Here is an 8145-nt window from a genome sequence, read left to right as displayed (position 1 = left end):
ATGAGATCTTCAAAACAGTGTGAAGGTGAATTCTTCACTCATAAAATGGAGACAAAGCAAACTAAAGGCGGAAGCATATTGTACAAAGCACTTTTGTTGACCTTACAAAAATATCATAGGACAAGTATGGTCTGAAGGAACCGCTATTCAAATCCGGCACCATAAAACTTTATGAAACAAGGTTCTTATTATCCACCAAAGGAAGAATGGTGGCAAATATGATGTGTGTTTTTTCACTCTGTAACAGTTTGGTTTAAAAGTACAGGTAACGAGCCTTCATTGGACCGAAGAAAGCAACACAAGACTTACACAGTCTTGCAGTCTGACATACCTCACTGCTGAATGAGAGAATTAAATGGGTAACCCAGTGTGTGCAGTCCTGAGCTTCTTGGGGAAATAGTACAGAGCTATTACAATGAAAACAGGCTAGATTAAAAAACCTTGACTGTATTCTGCCATTTTGAAGAGACTATGAGCCCTTTCTTTCTTTCTCCTAGCTGTCTTGTGCAAAAGTCTTGCAATCCCATGGAGACCATTGGTCCATTCCACATTTGGGGGCCCCAATTTTCACACCCCAAAATTGAGTGCTATGCTCCACTTTTTCTCTCTTCACATCCCAAAGCAAATATACTTGATAATTCAGAGAATCGCAGCTTATAAAGACACTTGCCCTGAAAGGTTTTCTCCATCCTCAGTATTACGGGCAGGACCACGGACTAAAGAGCACCAGGGGGCAGTTTAACTACACACAGTTTAAATTTTGGAAGCTGCATGAACAATTAATTGGGAGAGTCTACAGCAGGGGTCTACAACCCGCGGCTCCGGAGCCGCATGTGGCTCTTTTACACCTTTGCCGCGGCTCTGGGGCGGATACTAGCGAGGGGAGGAGGCGCATTGTGCGCCCCGACACTCCCCACTGTGGCGGGCGTTGTACTGGATGTGACGTCGCATGGGGGCGGTGCATGCATTAGTCACGCACTGTCCTGACATCACCTTCCCGCTCGCTGTCAGATCGGACATTAAGGTAGGAAGCAATATATGCAGTGTTATATTTGTTTTAAATGTCGCAATGGTTTTGTGGCTCCCAGTTGTTTTTTCTTTGGAAACAGGTCCAAGTGGCTCTTTTTGTCTTAAAGGTTGCAGACCCCTGGTCTACAGAATGGATAGAAGAACACTGAAATGGTGCTGTTACACTGAAATGGTGCTGTTAGCACTTGTGGGGACCAAACTAAGAACCCAAACATCCCTATGATACAGTGGTGCCCCGCAAGACGAATGCCTCGCAAGACGAAAAACTCGCTAGACGAAAGGGTTTTGCGGTTTTTGAGCTGCTTCGCAAGACGAATTTCCCTATGGGCTTGCTTCGCAAGACGAAAACGTCTTGCGTTTTTTGCAAGTTTGTTTCCTTTTTCTTAACACCGTTAATACAGTTGCGACTTGACTTCGAGGAGCAACTCATAGAACGCGGTGTGGTAGCCTTTTTTGAGGTTTTTGGTGATTTTTGAAGCTTTTCCAAAACTTTCCCGACACCGTGCTTCGCAAGACGAAAAATTCGCTAGACGAAAAAACTCGCGGAACGAATTAATTTCGTCTTGCGAGGCACCACTGTACATAATTGTTTACTAAAAGAAATTGATGACTCATAATTGCCTCATCTCTACATCTAAGTTATTTAAGCTTTCAATCCAGTACACACTTACCTCAGTCAGACTTATTTTAGCAGATAAAAAGAGGATTCTGCTGTTAATTCTCAACACCTTACGTATATCTATATCTACATGTATTTATATATTTTATAGTCTCCTTTTCCTCCTAAAGAAACCCAGAGTGGCAATACAGCTAGACAGTTATAACCTTAAGTGTTATTAATCAAGACCTTAAACCATCATTCACATTGGACAGGCTTTCTAGGAACGACAAGAAAAAAAGACAAAAGGTCCTTGACAATTAGAATTCAGTAACCGCTCTTAGAGCGAAAATATAAAGCTGGGTTGAAGGACACTGCAATTCAATTAATCAAAGCTCAGTCTTCCTAAAATGGTTGGTGTGAGCCAAACAAGTCTACTTCCCAACAGGTTTCTCACACTACATGAAGATCCAAGACCAACTGAGAGAAACGTGTAAGAGAAAATATATTGCCTCTGCTGCATCTGTACAATGCCTTTCCTCATCACACATAGAATTATGCCAATGCACTGAAGAGTGATTGGCCATGGCATGCAGCCATTATTATGGATGAGTTGGAGCATCAGGTAACAGACAAGTAATATGCTGATGAAAAGGAGCCAAATCATGTTAAATCACTTTGCCAGTGTGTTAAAAAAAAAATACCGCCACCACCAACTAATAAATACAAGTTGCCTCAGTTCTTTCTAATGCTCCCAAAGTCATGCAATTCGTTTTTCTTTTTTTTAAAGGAGTTTGTAAATGTAAACATTCTAATCTTATAATTTTAGTTAAGAGGAGAATTTCTTCTGCCCACGTAGGCAAATGCAGAAGTACATTTTGGAGAAATTGTATTGTGAATGTTACAGAACGAAACACTGTTCTGTTAAGAAGAGCCTTGCTATATCTGCCCAAAAACTTGTCTAGGCCACCTTCCTAACTCTCAGGTACCTATAGGGCACTGGCGGAGGAAGAGGCGTGTGGGGGGAGCGCGCCGCCCCTGGCAGCGCGATCCCAGGGGGGGTGCCATTGAGGCTTCCCCCCCACCCGTGCTGGGTGCCACGCCCCTGTGGTCAGCACACCATGCCCCCAGGACGTGCACCAGCCCCACCCCGCCTGCTCTCCGCCCCCCCCCCCCGGTGCCAGAGCATGAAGCTCTGCCACTGCCTATGGGAAGCCTCAAACTTGGACATTATATTGGCAAGACATTAGGCTTTTGTTGATCTGTTAACTGCTATATTATGAATCAGAACAGACTCCAATCCCCATCTGCACTATACGTTTAAAGTAGTTTTAAGCAGTCATGGCTTCCCGCAGAGAATCCTGGGGACTGAAGTTAAGTGCGCTGGGAGTTGTTAGGAGACCCATATTTCCCTCAAAGATTTACAAGTCTGAAGAGTTTCCCCAGGAAGAGGGCTTGACCATTAAACCACTCTGAAGATTGTAGGTCTCTGAAGGAAATAGGGGCTCCTAACAACTCTCAGCATCTTTAACAAATTACACTTCTTTAGGGGAAGATTTTTTATTTTATTTATTTATAAAATTTATCCACCACTTGCTTGTAAAAAAACACACCCTCAAAGCAGTTTGCAAAAAATGTAAAACAAAAACAATATCAGCAAGGAGGATTAACAACAATAATTTAAAATTTGCAAAAAGTTAAAACAACAATAAACTATGCCAACTTTCTAAAAATCTGGCTTGCCTAAACAAAAGTGTACTTAGCAGGTGCCAAAAAGAGTACAATGAAGGCATCTACCTGATATCAATAGGCTATGGCTGTTTTAAGTGGTATGATCCTGCTTTAAATTTATAGGCGCAGTTGTGGCCTATAGATTTTGTTGTTGTTCATTTATATAGCACCATCCACCATGTGCATGGTGCTGTACAAAGAAGACCACTCTCTCCTACAAGGGGCTGGCAATCTAAGGAACAGGAACACCAGGAAAATAAGAGAGGAAGCAGTGGGAAATGGAGTCATTTAATTAAGTCTTAATTCAGTTACTTCTAGTCCTTGGCTTGTTTTTTGCAGGGCACAGGGACCAGGGGAGTGTAGGACCAGCCCAAGACATTTTGCTACCTGAAGCACAACCCAAGTGGTGCATTCCCACACCCATGACACACAAACCAGGCCAACCTTTCTCAGTCTCGGGTCCCCATCTGTTGCTGGAGCACAACTGCCATCATCCCTGACCACGGGTCCTGTTACCCAAGGATAATGGGAGTTGTAGTCCAACAACATCTGGGGGCCCAAGGTTGAGAAAGACAGAGCTAGGCCAACACTTTAAAAGCTATTGCTACAAATTTCAGACTATTTCCCAACCCACAATCCTAGTGCTGCATCTAGGCCAGTCCTAGATGGAGGAAAGTTGTGCAAGGACACACACACACACACACACACAGAGAGAGAGAGAGAGAGAGAGAGAGAGAGAGAGAGAGAGAGAGAAATGAGAGAGAGAATAAATGTTTTATATCACATGTAAAAATGCAACAGTGGGGATTGAATGTTACCTATCACTTCTCATTTATATTATCCTGTTTAGATATACCAAAACAAGCATCCTTCATCCCATCAGATGTTCTGATGCAGCTATTAATAAAGACACATTTTGACATAACTCTGGTGATTTGAATATTTTTAGAGCTGTTCGTGGCTATCAGATGGTATGGCTTATTAAAGTGTAGAAAAATCTTGAACCGAACTCTTGACCTGGCAACGGCCAGCTGCCAGCAAGGGAAGACGTGCCTTCATCATGAGCTGAGCAATTTCTGTCTGCTCAGTCTCACTCCCTTGTCTCAGAAGAGTTGCTACCTAGTGGTCAGGCAGGACCAAGAACAAGGACAGGAAATGCTGTGTAACCTAGGTACTATATGGACAGCATTATTTCTGTTCCTGATGCTAACACTTGAATGTGATTGTATTGTGCAAATCTCTTGTAAGCCTCTTTGGCGTATAAAGTGGGATATAAGTATTCCAAATAATTGAACAAATTGACAAATTATTGAAGGTCCCAGTACACCAGCCATTGGTGGCCCCACAAGTAGATATGCACTCCATATCATATCAAACTCTAAAGCCTAGAAAATTATTTACATGTGTTGCTCTCTCTAGCTGGGTCAGGGTGAATTCTTATGAACATGAGGACTTGATCCAGGCTCTGCCTTCTGAAGACTTGACAACCCTTTCTGTCTACAGAATGCTGCTGGCTGCCCCTCAAAGAGTGGAGAACAGTGGCATGCAAGGAATTTTTTCATTGGTAAACAGGGCTGTATGTAGAGTTGAGGACCCCAAGGGTCATCTAGTCCAACTGCCTGCAAGGCAGGAATCTCCACTCAAGTATCCTTGGCAGATACCTAAAAACCTTCAATGAAGGAGAGTCCCTAGCCTCCCTGGACAGTCAATTTGCCAATTCCTAGCAGCTTGCAAAAAGAAGAAAAGTTTGGCTTGGTTTGTTTTCTGAAAAAGACAACCTTGGGTGCAAGGGTGGATCCCTGCCCCCCAAAATTAAAAAATAACATTTTTAACACCCCCCCTTTCTTCATCATCTCTCTCTCTATGATTCTGTTGTTAATGGTTGTTGCATGAAGCTTCAGGTTCTGGCAGATTGGGGTTGGGGGTTTATTTTATTAAAACACCATGCTTTCAACACACACACACACACACACAGAGAGAGAGAGAGGGGGGGGGGCTGAAGGAGAGGAAGGAAGAACTGAGATATTAAGGTTGCAGGGATCTCGGCTTCCAAGCCCACCCCATGGGCACTTCAGGCTTTCCAACTGCTGTTCCTTAAAAAATGAAGAAGGGGCTGCAGTTCTGCTTTAAGCAGCTGTTTCCTGCTCATGCATGTGTGTTGCTCTGCAGGCTTGTGCAGTTTTGCAGCCTTTATGAAGAGAGGGGGGGTGCATGCACACACATACACAGAGCCTGGAGACACTGGCTAAGCAATTACTTGGAAAGGTGCTGCTGGGAACATTAAAGGAACTAGCATAGTTCCACCAGTCCATGGATCGCACATCACTGATGGAGAAGGCAACTTCTACCAATTCCCCACTCCCTCAACAGTCTATAGTGTCACCTCCCATGCTCTTCAAGAGGGTCCTCCACTCTGCTGGTGGGAACATCCATTCAGAATATGCTCTGACCAGTGGGAGCCCAAGTCTGGATCCAACTCAGTGTGCTGAGGAAGGAGATGCTAGTAAGAAAAACGAGCAGCAAGCTTGTGACTTCTTTGGTGCACGATAGAATCAGATCCTTAAGAAACCCTGAAGACTTATTAATAGCTGTGTCAGAACACTTGATAAGATAAAGGATGTGGTACTGGTGTATTTCAACAAAAAATGCAAACGAGAAGTGGCAGGTAATCTTTAATCTCACTGTTACATGGCTATACAAAAATATAACAGTAGAAATCATTTATAAACAAGAGCCTCAGCTCTCAGAAAACAAATCACCATCCTATACTCAAATCACCCCCTTGTTTTTATCTGATCTTTTCTCAATATGACCCACAGAAATTTCACACATTAAATCCAGGCTGTCAAAACTTGCAAAAATTAGGATTCTGTTTGCTGTTCAGATGTGTTCATGGCTACTATATCAGCTTGTTTTTTGTCCTTTTTGTTTTTCATTTTTCCTCATCCCATTCACACTTGATGCTTTGTGTGACGTCTCGTCTGAGGAAAAGTTCTAGAGAGCTCAAAAGCTTGTCACACTTTTGAAACATTTTGGCTGTTCCCAATAAAGGTATTACTCAACAGTGGATTTTGGAGTTTTTTTTTTCTTATGGAAAAGAATAAAACTGTGATGGAGGGGAAGAGAGCTGGTAGCTGAAAATAATTTGAACGTTCTGATTAATAGAAGAGATGTACTACTTGGCTGCACTGGAAACAGGGTTAGGTATTTAAGCTGTAAATTCACAAGTTAATGTTTTAAAATGTCAGCTTAAGCAGTAATACAAGCTACTACTTGGCTTCAGAACTAAGCTTATTATTCTAGCCACTCTATCATTGATGTCACAAACACTCATAGAAACTCCCAAAGAAATTGGAAAGTTACCAATCTGGGCAGGAACCAAGTAAAACATCACTAAATCACTGTCCAACTATAATGCATATTCTTCATTGTAATTTATGTGACTGTAGCCTTCTCATCATGGTAACATAGTAAACCAAGGGTGCATGCGCAGTTGACAATATCAAGAGACAGGGACTTTTCAGTGCCCGCACCAACACTGTGAAACACCTCATCCTGTTGTCTTTTGCTAGCTGGTGAATACATATTTAATTTGGAAGGCTTTTGCTTGCTGAGCACTGGTGTTTTTTCAAAACATGATCCTGAACCCGCAGCTCCTAACTTTGTTTATATTTTAGTGTATTTTTCTTGAATGAATTACCATATTCTATATGATATTGTAGTCTTGCTTTGTTGTGAGTTACCCTGCGTAGTGCATGGGCAGGATAGAAATGCCTATATAAAAATAAATACATTTTTGCAGTACAATAACAGCTTCTCAAGCTGGACAGACTGCCAAAATAGAATAGACACAAGCAATTTACGCAGGAGGAGCAGGTAGAACAAATAAGGAAGAGTATTAGTAAATATGCTGCAGTATCTCTCTGAGTCTTCATCCACAAGCAAGAAAGAAAGAAAATCTTGATTCAATAGTGTTAAACTTGAGGAAGTCTTCCTAACAGATCTTTGTTTCTAATTTGCCCTACTCTAGTTTGGTTTTGTCTTGCCTAAGCCTAATGCTTTAGAAACTTGTGCAAAGGAATCGTGAGTACAAATCATATTAACAAAATACAAGCATGAGCATTTGATCAAGAAGACTTTCAGCCATATTGAGTGCTTGGAATGAACTAGTCCATTTCAATGAAGTGCACTGAACTAGTTAAAGAAATCTTACACCTGTAAGCAGTTCCCATAATTGCTGAATTATGTCCGTTTGACAGTTGAACCTCCCCCCAAAAAATCTAGCTCATATTTACATTCATTCCCTCCCCACTTGACCCCCCCCATTAGAGGATCTAGACTCTTAGCTTTCATTTTAAAAAAGTAAGTAAATCATACATCTGCAAAGAAAGTCACAAAGCAAAATGTGGAGGCAACATTCTAAGGCTTAATAGGGAGATACAGATGTTGCTTTTGCTTTGAATGTATTGTGTGCACAAAGCCTAAGTTGCTGATGGTCCTCATACTATATATGAAGTGCTAAGAGAAGTGGAACTGCGGTCCAGCATACTCTATATTGGTAGGGAACGGGGTTGGGAACCAGGAGCATCATATGGGAGGAGTTTGTTAAGAGGAGCAGTTGAAGAGATGCAAGTGCCTGTCACAGCAATGGCCATTTGATCCTCAGCATTATGCAATTGGTGAAAGAAAAACTAGCACTGAACAATGGAAAGATTTCTTCCCATGATAATTACCTTCTGCAGCACTGGTCATCAACAGCAACCTGAGAGGAGGAGAAGTACTGACAC

The sequence above is a fragment of the Podarcis liolepis genome (assembly GCF_965112155.1).
Source record: "Podarcis liolepis genome assembly, chromosome: 2".
Lineage (NCBI taxonomy): Eukaryota > Metazoa > Chordata > Lepidosauria > Squamata > Lacertidae > Podarcis > Podarcis liolepis.
The sequence above is the reverse complement of the archived record's forward strand: the minus strand, read 5'-3'. Positions refer to the sequence as shown.